The sequence below is a fragment of the Girardinichthys multiradiatus genome, chromosome 12 (assembly GCF_021462225.1).
Source record: "Girardinichthys multiradiatus isolate DD_20200921_A chromosome 12, DD_fGirMul_XY1, whole genome shotgun sequence".
In the NCBI taxonomy this organism is placed as follows: domain Eukaryota; kingdom Metazoa; phylum Chordata; class Actinopteri; order Cyprinodontiformes; family Goodeidae; genus Girardinichthys; species Girardinichthys multiradiatus.
The window spans coordinates 42,736,364-42,750,757 of NC_061805.1; the positions used below are offsets into that span (position 1 = coordinate 42,736,364).

General features: G+C 38.0%; 1 long non-coding RNA gene across 1 annotated transcript; it reads right to left on the reverse strand.

Moving 5' to 3' along the window:
- Positions 1-12,549: 12,549 nt before the first annotated feature.
- On the reverse strand, positions 12,550-13,255 carry LOC124877180. The gene is made up of 2 exons (XR_007040462.1): positions 12,912-13,255; positions 12,550-12,807 (listed from the first exon to the last, which is right to left on the reverse strand). It is a non-coding gene; the product is annotated as an uncharacterized LOC124877180 (long non-coding RNA).
- Positions 13,256-14,394: the final 1,139 nt, after the last annotated feature.

Below are 14,394 nucleotides of genomic sequence, written 5' to 3' on the forward strand. Positions count from 1 at the left end.
TTTAGCTCAGGCAGGTAGTGTAGGAGGTCTGTTTGCTTTTCAGCCGCATTGCGGTGTGGAGGCAGGTTTAAAGTCATTTCAATGAACTGAACCTTTCTTCTAAGCAACGAGGTTAAATCTGCACCTTCACCTTCCCACCAGCATGCTCCCTCGCGAATCAACACCTACTTCTAAAACCGACTTCATCGGCTGATCCCTCTATCATTTTATTGAACAATTTGGTTGGTCTTCACCAAAAAGAAACTTCAATAAATCATTCCACCCACAGTATTTATGAGTGGATGGCTTACCCAGAGCATTTCCACCTCAGAACTTTACAGCAGCCGTCAACACATGCTTATTTTCACTTCTCTAAATCAAAGGATTGTTACAGACAGCAAAGCCGTGACACATCAGCAACCCTCATTTAGTTCTTCTTGTCTCTTCACGTGCTAGACAGAGCTTCTATTCAGAGCACGAGGGAGAGGAAAAGGCAACACTGGGGAGAAGTTATGTGAATCTCAAGGCCATCATCTCATTGTTCTATCATCACAGACATTCTGAGAATAACTGTACCTGTGATCAAAGCTTGTCAGGGTCGTAATTATCTCCTCTCAGGGCTGCCGTTGGTGATTCTGCCGAAACCAACCCATCCATATTTCATCTGCAGTCTTTGCAAATTCCTTTCTGTGGAGCCCTGACAAAGATGCTTCTAGAACCTCCACAAGTATGATAGATAAATGAGACTAAATGAGATAAAAGATTGCATCTTCAGAATGTATCCATGCTTTTCTGTTTTAGAATGAGCTTCTGTTTTATGATGTTATACGATGCCATGCAAATTCCCTTTCAGCTCTTTTGCTCTCACTTTAATATTTCAGATCATCAAATAGATTTTACTGTCAGACAAGAAAAAAACTAAATACTGTTCAAATGATGTAACATTGAAGCAATTACAGACCTACCTGTAATTGCTTTGATGTTACATTAAATGAATTAACTTTGAATAACCACATTTTTGGTCCAATTTCAAGAGCCACAACCAAACTTTATTACTGCCAGACCTGTAGAATCAAAAGAATGCTTAAATAGAATCTTTCTAAACACATAAAGTTTACTAAAGGTTCTCAAAAAGCACCACATCTAGGAGATAACTAAAGAACCCATAACAACATCTAAAGCCGTGCTTTAGATGTTGTTGATGCGACTTCACTTGCCTCAGATAAGGTGAGTGTTCATGATCAACAAAAAGAGAGAAACTATGCAAAAATAACATTCATAGGAGAGTTCCAATGCCAAAAACATTGCTAACGAAATAGAACACAAAGGCCCATTTCACATTTGCCAAAAACCTCCTGAAGATCCTCCAGAAAAGATTCTGTGGATTGACAAGACTAAAGTTGAACTTTTTGGAATGTTTTGGAGGCCAATCATGCCCAAAAAAACCCAGTCCTGCCTGGTTAAATAAAAAAATATTTTCAAAAAATTAGGGGCCCAAAAATTCTCTACAAGGATATAAAAGAATGTCAAGTTATCACAAAAAATTGATGCCCGTTTAACTGCCTTAAGTGGCACAACCAGTAGTTAGGTTTAGAGGGCAACTACTTTTTATAAAAAATACTTTTTATAGCATTGGAAATTAAAAGAAAACATGATTTTTCTCTGATTTTTGCAATTTTAAAAGATCTCTGTTGTCCAATTTGTGTTCAAATTACATCTGAAGTTAGAGGTACACCATCAAGCCTGACTGAGCATAGGCTGACAAACAGGAGCTGCACTGTAATTCAAAGACTCCTTAGGTTAGGACGTTGAGCGTCTCTGTTACAACTGAAACTCACATCACTGATCCCATTGTCTTTCTCCTAATGTATTTGAAAGAAAACCTTTAGCATTACAAGCTTCTTTCAGCTACTTTTCAAAGAACAACTCCTTTGACCACAGAGGCTCAAACAGGAAGGAATTTATTCTTGGTGCTGTTAAGCCCTGTGAGGTTGTTCAGATTCTCCATTTGTCCTGAAATTATCAAGTTAAATGCACAATTCTTTGGTTTTCTGCAGATAAGAGTGTTACTAAAGAATAAATGTCTAAAATCTTTAAAAAAATGTTTGAAATATTCTGTTATACATCAATAGGCTGAAGCTGAAACATGGGTAAACAGGAGTTCATTTTCGGGTAACCGACACTTTGCTGGAAGCAAGCTGCAAAATAAAAAGTCTGGGGAATTGAGTTTCTTGACTCTGACTGAAGGCGAAAATAAAACAAATAAAGTGAACAATTGTTTCAATTTTCAGACTTTCTTTAGCAATTTGTGGCTGGGAGAAACAATTTATTCTCACTCAACTGTTTGCTGAACCAGTATGATTTTTTTATGTATTCACAAACTCAGTCTCTGTTAGGTATTATTTAGTCAACTCAGAGGTAAGAACGATACAGTCATAGTTACTTGTGACAAGGGTAGCCCACTTTGCAGTGAAACTACAAAGTTTTGACACCCTATCTCTTTATTTATATACACAGTTCAACAGACAGTTCAGACAGGGTGTATGTGTGTGAGACGGAAAGGAGGCTGGTTCACACAGAGATAACAATGATCTCACACACACAGGGAGGAAGGCATAGTGCAGGTGCCTTGCAACACAAAGTTTTTACATGAGTGATAACAAGTTTTTGCACCCATCCAACAGTCCCTCCTTTTATCACAAGTAAAAACATTTAATATAAAAACGAGTAAGAAAAATACTTTGTATGAGCGAAAACCCACGGACGGTAAACAGATTATATTTTGTGGGAAATACTCATACGGCCCCGCCGCCCTCGGCGACCATTAAAAGTTAAATGTTGATTAATACTTGAAATCATAAAAATAAAATAATGATACTTGAAATCATAAAAATAAAAGAATGATACTTGAAATCATAAAAATAAAAGAATGATACTTGAAATCATAAAAATAAAAGAATAATACTTGAAATCATAAAAATAAAAGAATAATACTTGAAATCATAAAAATAAAAGAATTAAAAAATCTGCCCTGTTTATGTCATCATTGTACTTTTTCTCATTTCACTTAAGCAACAACTTCTTCCGATTTTCTGCTGTAAGGTTATTTTATGAAATACAATGTATGAGTTCACTCAGGCTTTTGATGTGATTTATTTACAACATGTCATCATAATCGTCCCCTTCATTTTCGTGCATTTCTACCTGGTTCAGTGTTGCATATGCCACCATGAACAATACCAGAAATTCTGTAGGAATGGATGTGCGTCATGTTCTTCCGTCAGTGTTCTGAGATGGGTCCAGTCTGATGTCCATCTCTTCTGGTTCGGTATCACCTCCTGTGGATCCTGCTTTAGATAGAGAAAGAGTCCTGCTACCAGAATTAAGCTCAGGCTTATCAGTCCTGTCCACATGTTACAGAGAGCCATTTTATAATTGGGCGCAGATCAGCTGTTTTCTTCACCGGTTTGAGACGCTGGGCCATCTTTGAACCCGGACTTCCTCTGCTACCCCGTCGGTTGGTTTGGCTCCTGTAACGGCAAAACTGGCTTACAGTGGCTTTTATGGATCCAGGAAGGCCTCTCTGCTATTTTCAGAGCTGTGGGCGTTGTCAGGAGTACTTGAAATGGCCCTTTCCACCAAGGAGTGCTCCAATCCTTCCGGTGGAGTGTCTTAATCAGGACCAGGTCTCCAGGCCTCATTCTGTGGGATAGGAGCAGAGATTATCGGCAGACCACTGGACATTTGTTCTTCTTTTGTCTGCAACATTTTATTCATCCACTCAGCTAATGAAGGTTCCTGTTGTGCTTTCTCTATTTCATTCATGTCAGAGGGCAGAGAAAACGGTCTGCCATGTACTATTTCTTTGAGAATACAAATTCACATCAGCAACTTGGTGCCACGTGATCTCAGGCTCAGAACACAGTGGGTGGAGTTATACAATGATGTACAGCAGGTGGCAAATGGAGTAAGACCAGTTTGATTTGGAGTTATTCTCATCCATAATTTAACCAGGGATAGGCATCCGGGCCATGGCCTCCCTGTTTCTTCCATTGTTTTCCTTAATCTTTAACTGAAACCCTAATGCTCTAGAACTTAGTTATATTAATTTATTTACAAAATGAGTTCCATTATCTGACCTTATAATCTGTGGGATACCATATGTGGGGAAGAAATGTGTCGCTAGGTTCATCTATTACAACTAGGCAATATTTCTTCCCCCGTGTTTGCAACAACTTATGCATGATCTGCAAAAATGATTTGCATAGTCAGAAATATTTATAGTGTAGCATTAATGCTTTACCAGATGTGACATATTCCCCCCTTGACACGTGGGTCTTCCCAATGTGTCACTGTAGCCGCTGTGTTGTATAAATATTTTGGGAGGATTGGTTTATCTTCTATCTGATAGATGTCATCTTTTTTCTGTGCTCCTCTCTTTAGCCAGGCCTTTATTTCTGTCTTGGTTGCTGACTGTTGGGCGTCTTTCAGCACGTCTGTGTCTATAAATAGCAGATCTGACATTTTCTCTTTAATAGGTTGAAATGAGTTAGTTCTGTCCCTGATGATGTTTTAAAACCTCTATTTTGCCAAATCTTAGCATGGTGATGTACTGATCCGAAAACGTATTGGCTGTCTGTGTATATAGTAAGTATTTGTCCCTCATGTAATTCACATGCTCTTACTACAGCATATAATTCTGCTGTTTGGGCTGAGCATGTATTGGGAAGAGATTTAGCTTCTATTATCCTATCGATGGTTGTTACTGCATAACCAACTCTATTCTTTCCATATTCATCTTTAGATGCTGAGCCATCTACAAACACAACACATGAATCTGGTATAAGGATTTGAGAAATGTCTTGTCTGGGTTTGGTGTCTTCTTCAACTTTTGCTTTATAAGAATGTGGTTTTCCATCTTCTGCAGTAGGTATTAGAGTACTTGGATTTAAAGGGCACATCTTTTTAGAGTTATGTTTGGCTGTGATAATAATAGCGATGTCAGTGTGATATGCCTTGCATGTAGCGTCAGGTGCTTCTCTTAATATTCCTGACTTCAACATATCTTGTATTACTGGCTTAGTATCTTCTTCAGCTTCTGGCTTGAAGGGGTATTGACGGACTAATGGCCTTTTTTCAGATATTAGTTTAACCTTGTATGGTGGGAACCCCTTTATAAGCCCTACATCAGTTGATGATTGGGACCATAGTTCAGGTGGGACAGCAGATAGGGCAGGATGCATGTTGCTCTCAGCTAAACCCTGTATTTGTCCCTCTGCCTCATCTAAATGTGTCCTTGGATGGACTTTGACTGTCCACGCCAGAATGAGCTTCCAGATTCCTGTATTAGGATCTACCTTTGACAGTGTCAGTGCTATTCCTGCAGAGGTTTAAAGCCTCTGTTTTTCCAAATTCTTATTATTCTTTTTTACCATATTTTATAAAGTAAGTCCTTATTACATTTAAAAATGAGATCACTATTTTTGGTAGTTGCTATTATTATAAATAATGCTTGGTTTAGTTCTTATTAAAAATAAAAAATTAAAACTCACTCACTGATGAACACAAAAAATGAAGGGCATATTATATCTTATAATCTTAGTTTATCTTACCCAGTTTTATAGATACAACATACAGTTTCAGTCAGCTTTGTATTTAATTCAAGTAACTAAAGTTTGTTTCAATTAACTAAAGTTTTATCTATTTCAGTCCAGTCCAGTAATTCTGTTAAGGTTCATTTCATCTTATGTTAAGTTTGAGTCTAATTCAATCATTTTGAACCTGACTGGAAAAAGTCGAAACATCTGTTAAAATCTTTTTGTTTTACCATAGAGAACTGACCTAATATTATTATGGTAATGTTGAGGACTCTAATTTTTACATAACATGAAACAGACATTTATTTCACAAAAACAGAAAGTCAAACACAGACATTTGGCCACATGAAAGTTTAAATAACCTGTTTGTAAAAGAATTAGGAAAAATTCAAGACGGGTCTATGAACTTTCTTATGGTTATCAGTATTTTCAGTAGAGGTAGAACCTTTGCCATCTTTAAATGATTTTTTGAAAAAGATTCTGGAAACCTTATTAAGATATAAATTTGGCAAAGATCATCAGAACATCAGACCTTTATTAGCGCTTTTAATGTCCCTCAAAGATGCATTACAATGAAATCAGTCATTCCCATTCACACACATTCACACACTACTTACTTATTTCTCTGTCAGAGTCATTTTATTTGCAAAGATTTGAACATAATTTGACTTCTATTATTCTTAAAATGCACATTGTTTCCTCATAACCCCTTTTGTTTCCACAAGGTCTGTTTTGAACGCTTCAATTCTTTTTTTTATTCACCAAGAATCAATAAGGTGGTCTTAGTGGGGTCCACCTTAAAGGTGTTGTCTGTTGGGTGTCATGTTATCATTGTCAGGTCAGTGAGGTTCATAAGTCAGTCAGAACCTTGGTCATTTGGTCTGTGCACATAATGTTTCATAGATCCAGCCTATGATTAGTCAGCAAAACTTCCACCTATAGGAGAAAAATTGATTGTTAATGAATGAGCTGCATTTCCTAGGAACACTGTCTCCCTCCTGGATGAGCATCACCTGTTGAAAAACTTTCATCATTGTTTGTTTCACATATTCAATCAGATCTTTATATTATACTAGTAGGTGAAGTTGTTAGTATCTCATGTAGACTGACATATACTGTTGCATTTGGAGAAAATCTCAGATTAAATAAACATAGTTAGAGCTTCAATCCAAGTTCATTTTGTGTCTGCAGACTTTAGCCAATTTTTCTTTTCTTTCTTTTTTTTTTATACATAAAGAGCAAGATTCAAAACATTTTCAAAAGGCAGATTGTGGCAGAATGTAGACAAAACTGCTTATTGATTGACAAAATAACATTCAAGCACACAATCACCATATTAAAAGGCTCTACTTCTAGAGAATCACTAAACTCCTGAGGTCCGGTTTTGGCCCGCGGACCTTGAGTTTGACACATGCAGGGTAGAGTTACAATTTTTTTTCAGACCTTTCAGCAGAGACAGGCTTCTGCTGTTTGCAGAAGTTTTATCTTTGTTTTCAGGCAGCTGCATCTCTTTATCAAGGTCGTTTCACAGAGCTGAAATTTAACTTCTCTCAAAGAGGAAAAATCAAGAATGCACACAATCTGAGCCAAATATGGAATTATTTCCCTGTAAAATGAATCTTTTGCATTTTATCATGATATTGTTAGTAGTATAACACCATAGAATGATTTTTAAAGCACCTGTTTCTCACTAATGCTTGCCTACAAAATCTTTTACTCTCAGATTACTTCTTTAACAACTCTAGTCATTGTTCACTGGGTTGTCCAGTTGGACAGTTTCCATGTTGTCCACATTGTCACCTCCTCTTTTAACTTCTTTTACCACGTCCTCTAAAACCACCTCTTAGTCTTTATAATTTGGGGCTACCTTGGTATTCTAAACTGGGATGGGTGGCAGTCTGCCCCCCCCTTTATTTGTTTTCAGTTAAGCTGAAAGTTTTTTTTCTGTGCTTTTCTTAAGGCCTCAGTATTATGGCTATGTCAGTTAAAAGCTGCCCTTATTGTTGTTTTTTTAAATTCATCTTTTTGTTTTAATCTGTTTATCAACTGTGAGCACTCAGGGACTGAAAAGTCCCCTTTGAAATTATAACCTGGCAAGGTTTTTTATTGTCTCTTGAATCTTTTGAATGCATAATCTCCAGTTTAAGATCCCCGTGTAGTTTTAGGATTTCAGTGATAATTAAGTTACCTGAAAATCCGTATTTTTATGCCATCGTGCACATATTTCTGTTAAATCAGAGCTTTTTCTCTGTTCTTCCCCCATTGTTCTTTGTTATTTTTCTCTTTTTAGTTTTCATTATTGCTAATTTTAGATCCCCTTGTAATTTTAAGACATCCTTTGTATCTAATTTGCCCAAAAACCCATGTTTTTTATTTTTTATTCCATCTATGACAGATCATACCTGCTCCTTTTACATAGTTCTCCATAAACTTTACCTCCCATTCTAAGTCAATTAGTTTACTTTGTTTCTTCCCCATTATGTTTTATGTTAGTTTAATTATAGTATAAATGTCCCAGATAAAAGGTCACTGGCATGAGACTTATGGAGAGGACATTAACACGCCCTTCTACTGCGACTAATACGCAGCGGTGTTAATTTTCTGGAATGAAATCCGACCTGAATCTCCAAAGTCACCAGTACGTAGTTTTAATCTGGGCAAAAGAAAACACAGGACTAGCAGAATCCTGCTGATTCTATTAAAATGCTTAGTCCTCCATACACACACAACACAGTCACACAGTTAGTTTCAGGTACCTTGTAATTTTTTCTAAGTTAACTTGGTGTTATTTTATGAGCTCAATTTACTCCGTTCTTTTTACTTTTATAGCGCTTATTCTATTCCCTCGCAGGGGAATAACCCTTAGTCGTTTTATTTGGCCCCCTTCTTGGCGGGGCCCTACCTTAATTTGTCACTATTCCTTTCACGGTGGAATAAAACCATCCCAATGCAGCGTCCTTACCGGCGACGCACTACCAACGACTTTTAAGTACTTTTCTTCTTTTATTTATATAGCGCTTACTCTATTCCCTCGCAGGAGAATAATCCTCAGTCGTTTTCTTTAATCCCCTTCACGGCGGGATTGTACCAAATTTGTCACTATCCCTTTCACGGTGGAATAAAACCATCCTAATGCAGCGTCCTTACCGGCGACGCACTACCAACGACTGTTAAGTACTTTTCCTATGAACTGTATTTTAAAACTGTCTCACCTCGGAGTTGACTTCTTGGTGACTCTTTGGACCCTGTGAGAGTCACCCCGCGCAGAGGAAGGCAATAACCCACTGGCCAGGTGTGAATTCACACACACCGGGACTTTCAGCCACTCCGGCTAAAGGAGGCTGTGCAGCGGTGCTTCGCTCGACGTCAGGCTTCCCCCACGGATCCCAGAGTCACTGTTAAAGCAAAGAGAAATAAGGTTATTGAATTAATCCGGCTTCGAAGGACCAATAAATGTTAGGTATTATTTAGTCAACTCAGAGGTAAGAACGATACAGTCATAGTTACTTGTGACAAGGGTAGCCCACTTTGCAGTGAAACTACAAAGTTTTGACACCCTATCTCTTTATTTATATACACAGTTCAACAGACAGTTCAGACAGGGTGTATGTGTGTGAGACGGAAAGGAGGCTGGTTCACACAGAGATAACAATGATCTCACACACACAGGGAGGAAGGCATAGTGCAGGTGCCTTGCAACACAAAGTTTTTACATGAGTGATAACAAGTTTTTGCACCCATCCAACAGTCTCTGAATAAAAAAATGGTACTCGTCAAGTCAAGTTTATTGTCAAAATTGTTCTTAGAAATCTTTGGGCATTGCTGTGAGTAAGATCATTTTTGACATTAATAACTTAAATTTGTAACTTTAAATGGATAGGGGCAAATTATTGTTCCAGTGTTAATAGTTTATTTAGTGTCTGTTTTCATTAACAACAGAGAAACCTTCTTCATTTTTCATATACAGGTTTTCAAGCCTCTGATTTAGTTAATTATGATGATTTTCCACATGCAGCTAAAAACGCCACGTTTAATTTCTTAGAATTTCTTTACTATTGAATCAGACCAATAATTAAATAATTTTAATGAAACATTTGGGCTTAATGAAAAGTATGTTTAATAGACCTCATTGGAACACAGTCCAATTTACTGAGATGTACCTGTATATATTCAGCTGATTAAATGCTATGAAACAACTTTCACTGCCTTTAACAATTATTGACATAAAGGTGAGTAATAAATAACAGGCTCTAAAATTTGCTTTTATTGCAGTAGCATGATATTTTAGTGAAAATATTAGAAAAATCCAACCTTTAATATGTTTAAATTTATTCAGTGGGAACGAACGTCTAACATAAAAAAGTAATTAAAATCACACAATGTTTATTTGAAGTCCTAAACAAAACCTTTGTAAAGCATGTAACTAAAGACGTTATGTAATTAACATTGCATTTTAGGTTGATCGGAGAGTCTAATATTACATATTTATAAATGGACACTATTATGTTTTTAGTATATTTTATATAGGTATAGAGGTATAAAGATGATGTGACACAGAGGTCCATTTAAGCCACTCTTCAAAATGGGAAAGACCCGAAAATGTCATGATCCACAAAACTGTTTGTTTTTTGGTTCTTACTTGTGGTATTCAGATGATTTTAGTGTTGTCATTTGTGTTTCTCCACATTATTGCATTCCTTTGTGTTGAGTTTCTTAGTAGTTTTCCTCTTCTGTACATGTTGGTTAAGACCCTTATGTTGATTTTACTCCTTAGCTTTTGGTAAATAGGATTCTGTGTTTCCATTCAGTTTCTTCTGTGCCCGTTTTTCTACCTTCTCTTAATTCCCTTCTTAGATTCTCCTCCAGCTGCTCTGCTGTCTGTTGATAGTACTCACCTGGTTCCCATGCCACTATTCCATCTCCACAATATTTAACTCCTTGGCTTTTTTCTCTCACTGCTGGATTCTACTGTTGCCCTCTCCCTGGTTCCTCATGTTCTGTAAGTGCTTCAATTTCCTTAATTACATAAAATGTCAATCAGTGTCGGCCTGATGGAGAAAACAACTGGAACTGTGATAAACTAGAAGAGAGGTTCCTTGCACAAATAGTTACTCTAGGCAAGCCCCTCCTCTGCACCCCCCACCCCACAACAACACACACCTTACCAGCCAAGCCCCATATTGGCTGCATGTCAACCTTCAGCCTAGTTGCAGTTGTACCCCCATCTCTATGCAGAAAAAAAAAGTTTTTTTCAGCTGTGCTTTTTTAGTGCTTTTATTGCTTTTATTGCTTTTTTTATGCTGCAATCAAATTTAAAAAATGTCATCATAGTTGCATTTCTTCTTACCGCAACATGTTTCTCCTGAAATACTGTCAGGTCTGTAGGATGAAGACTAGTATTTCCTGCATGCTGCCCCTAAGATATTATATTATTAACTTTAATACTATATAATTCAGCATTCTGAAGTTTCATTGGATTTGTAACTAACACAAGTTACTATATTGAAAGTAGATGATATTGAACTTAGATGCGGGCTGCATGGTGGTGCAGTTGGTTGGACTGTTGCCTTGCAGCAAGAAGGTCCTGGGTTCAATTCCTGGACAGGGTTCTTTCTGCATGGAACTTGCATGTTCTCCCTGTGCATGCATGGGTTCTCACCAGGTACTCCGGCTTCCTCCCACAGTCCAAAGACATGCCTGTTGGGTTAATTGGTTACTCTAAATTGCCCTTACGTGTGTGCATGGTTGTTTGTGTGTTACCCTGTGATGGACTGGTGACCTGTCCAGGGTATACCCTGTCTATAGACTGCTGGATATAGGCACCAGCTTCCCTGTGACCCACTATGGAATAAGTGGTAGAAAATGACTGATTGATGACTAGTAGTCCAAATTTATGACACCCAACATTAAAAAAATACAACACACTCCCCATTGAACTGCACATGCAAATTACACACATTTTCAGAGCAACTGATAAATAAGCTATACATTTTTATCTGATGCTCGAGTCTCCTACTTGCAATTCAACCCTGGGCAGAAACCCACTGCCAACAAGGCTGAACAAGAACCCAATTCTTAATTACTTAGGTTCCATCAAAGGTTTATACCTACATCTTTTCCAGGGGTGTCAACAATTGTGACGCATTCTAGATCTAACTCCAGATAAAAAAATATTATTATACATTATTAAGCAAAATCATTATCTTTAGTCAGAGCTGATTCGTAACCCTAAAATTTTACAATAAGTGATTAAGTGTTTTTGACCCTCTGCAAGACCAGTGGAACTGACATTAACTGTTGCAGCTGAAAGGATATTATGCAAACCTGTAGAATAGTATGCTGGGCATAGTAAAGCATTGCATTTAGTTTGCTGATATTACTTGCATTAGCATATTATCAGATTTATTTTTCCCATGTGTCCTGTCAGGCATACCAAGCTGGTTGCCTACATGTACCAGGGCAGATTTGCTCTACAAAAAGAGTATCTTAAGATGGAATCCTAATTGACTGACTTCATTAAATTAGGACTGGATCCAGCATCAAAGTAGGCAGGTATGGGAATTCAGAAACTGAATTTGAATTGTTTAGACTGAATTTGTATTTGCGTAATTTGAAATTAAATGCCTTGTCCAGGGTGTACCCCACCTCCCGCCCATAGACTGCTGGAGATAGGCACCAGCTCCCCCGCAACCCACTATGGAATAAGCAGTAGAAAATGACTGACTGACTGACTGAAATTAAATGCATTTGTTTGAAAATGAATTTCACTCATTTGAAACTGAATTTAATGGTTTGAAACTAAATTTGTTTGGTTTGAAACTGAATTTGTTTGCTTTGAAAGCTCCTTTGCTTTTTATTGAAAATTCAGTTCAATTACTTTCACTTTCAGTTCTATAATTCAATTTCAGTTCCAAAATTCTGTTTTTGTGTCACACATCCAGGTCCTTGAAACCACAGATTAATCAAACACAGATTAACTGATTCATGGATATTATTCACTATTGCTGTGTCCAAATTCAGGGGTTGCATCCTTTGAAGGTCACATTTGTAGGCCAATTACGTCATGGTGAGCAGACAAAGGCTATCCAACTTTGAACGCTCCTTCAAATGAGGCCAACTAACGTGTCCTTCTTTTCTCCAGATTTGAACGATGGGTCCGGTGTATCCTCCATGGCCCACCATATCCCATGATTCATTGCGAAGTAGATCATTCAAACGGAAGTAGCAAAGGCTGGAGGAGAGAGAAAAGCTGTGAATAAAATTAGATATATTGTACATCATGTGAAACAAAGTGAACTTTACAAAGTTTTTAGACAAGAATGTAGTTGTGTAAACCTGAAATATCTGATTGGTTCATCAAGATATTGTCAAATTGCACAAGTACGCTGACGTGTTCAGAGATGTCCGCTGCCCTCGCAGCCAGCTCGCCTTGCCAGCTGTCAGCTGACCGGGAGACCCCGAGAGAACAGCTGAAGGGCAAATAAAGGGTAAATAAAAACCGTGTAGTTATTTAAAGTAGAGACAGCGGTATTAACCTTCAGGCTCCATTCGTTCGGCTTCACAGCTCTGTGCTTCATGCTAACACGGTTGCTAGGCAACGGAAGTTACGCTGAGGTAAGCGCAGGGAAACCGTAGACCGACGTAACACTGTTGGCACACTATGCTAATCTGGCATGTTTAGTTAATAGCTACAGGTAGCAGAAGTGTTACTGTTTGACCATCATTTGTTTACATGACGTTTCTTATAGATGCTCATTTGACTTGTTGATTGACATCCACCAAGCTCATGTATGCTGGACTGCTCCAGCTCCAAATGCCGTAAAGGAAGTTTAACGTAAACGTACAACGTAAATCGATGAATCTGTGTTTGATTAATCTGTGGCTATCCTGAAGGACCCAGATGTATGACACTATAAACTGAATTTTGGAACTGAAATTGAATTACAGACCTGAAAGTGAAAGTAGTCAAACTGAATTATTAATACAACGAAATGCATTTTAAAAGCAAATGAATTCAGTTTCAAACCATTAAATTCAGTTTCAAATTACACAAATACAGATTCAGTCTGAGCAATTCAAATTCAGTTTCTGATGGCACAAGTTTCTACCCATAGGCAGGCTAAACCTGTGTTTAAATGGCATTCTCCGTGGGCATGTATGTGTGTGTGTGTAGAAAATAACTATTTGTTTTAAGTGGGTGTATGTGAGCACGTTTGTCACCTGGAGGTGTAAAGTTGTTAAAGAGGCGAGAGCGATAGACGACCTGCAACACACAGCACCCAAGAGCTGCAAATGACAGGTGGACTTGGCTCCAGAAGCCTGCAGCAGCCCCAGGCAGACAGACACAAGGCATCACCTCAGGGCAGCCATACACCCTGCACAAAGGTAGGTTGTCAGTGAAGCACAGGAGCAACAGCCCCCGGGGCAAAGAACCACAGAGTGAGACGTAGGGCACCGACCCCCCTGAGACAGCCACCCCACCATCTTCAGCAAGTTCTCGGAAGGACCAAGGTAGGGAGGGCACTTTACATCTCATGTAATCCCATCCATATTATCTCATTGATTGTAGAATAAAAGGATGGTGCTAAAGGGAAGCAGTAACTGATAACTGAGTTTAATCTGCATAATAATACAACTAACTTCAAAATGGGGTGAACAGCTACTGGATTCCACAGCCATGTTTATGACCATATCTTATGTCATACAATCGGGGATAACATTTAAGACTTGTTCACTTATTGTGCTGCAACTCTAAATTTACCCTGGTTATCCCTGTTGTCGTTCTGGAATAAAATTTGTGACTGCTCTGTCCGGAAAA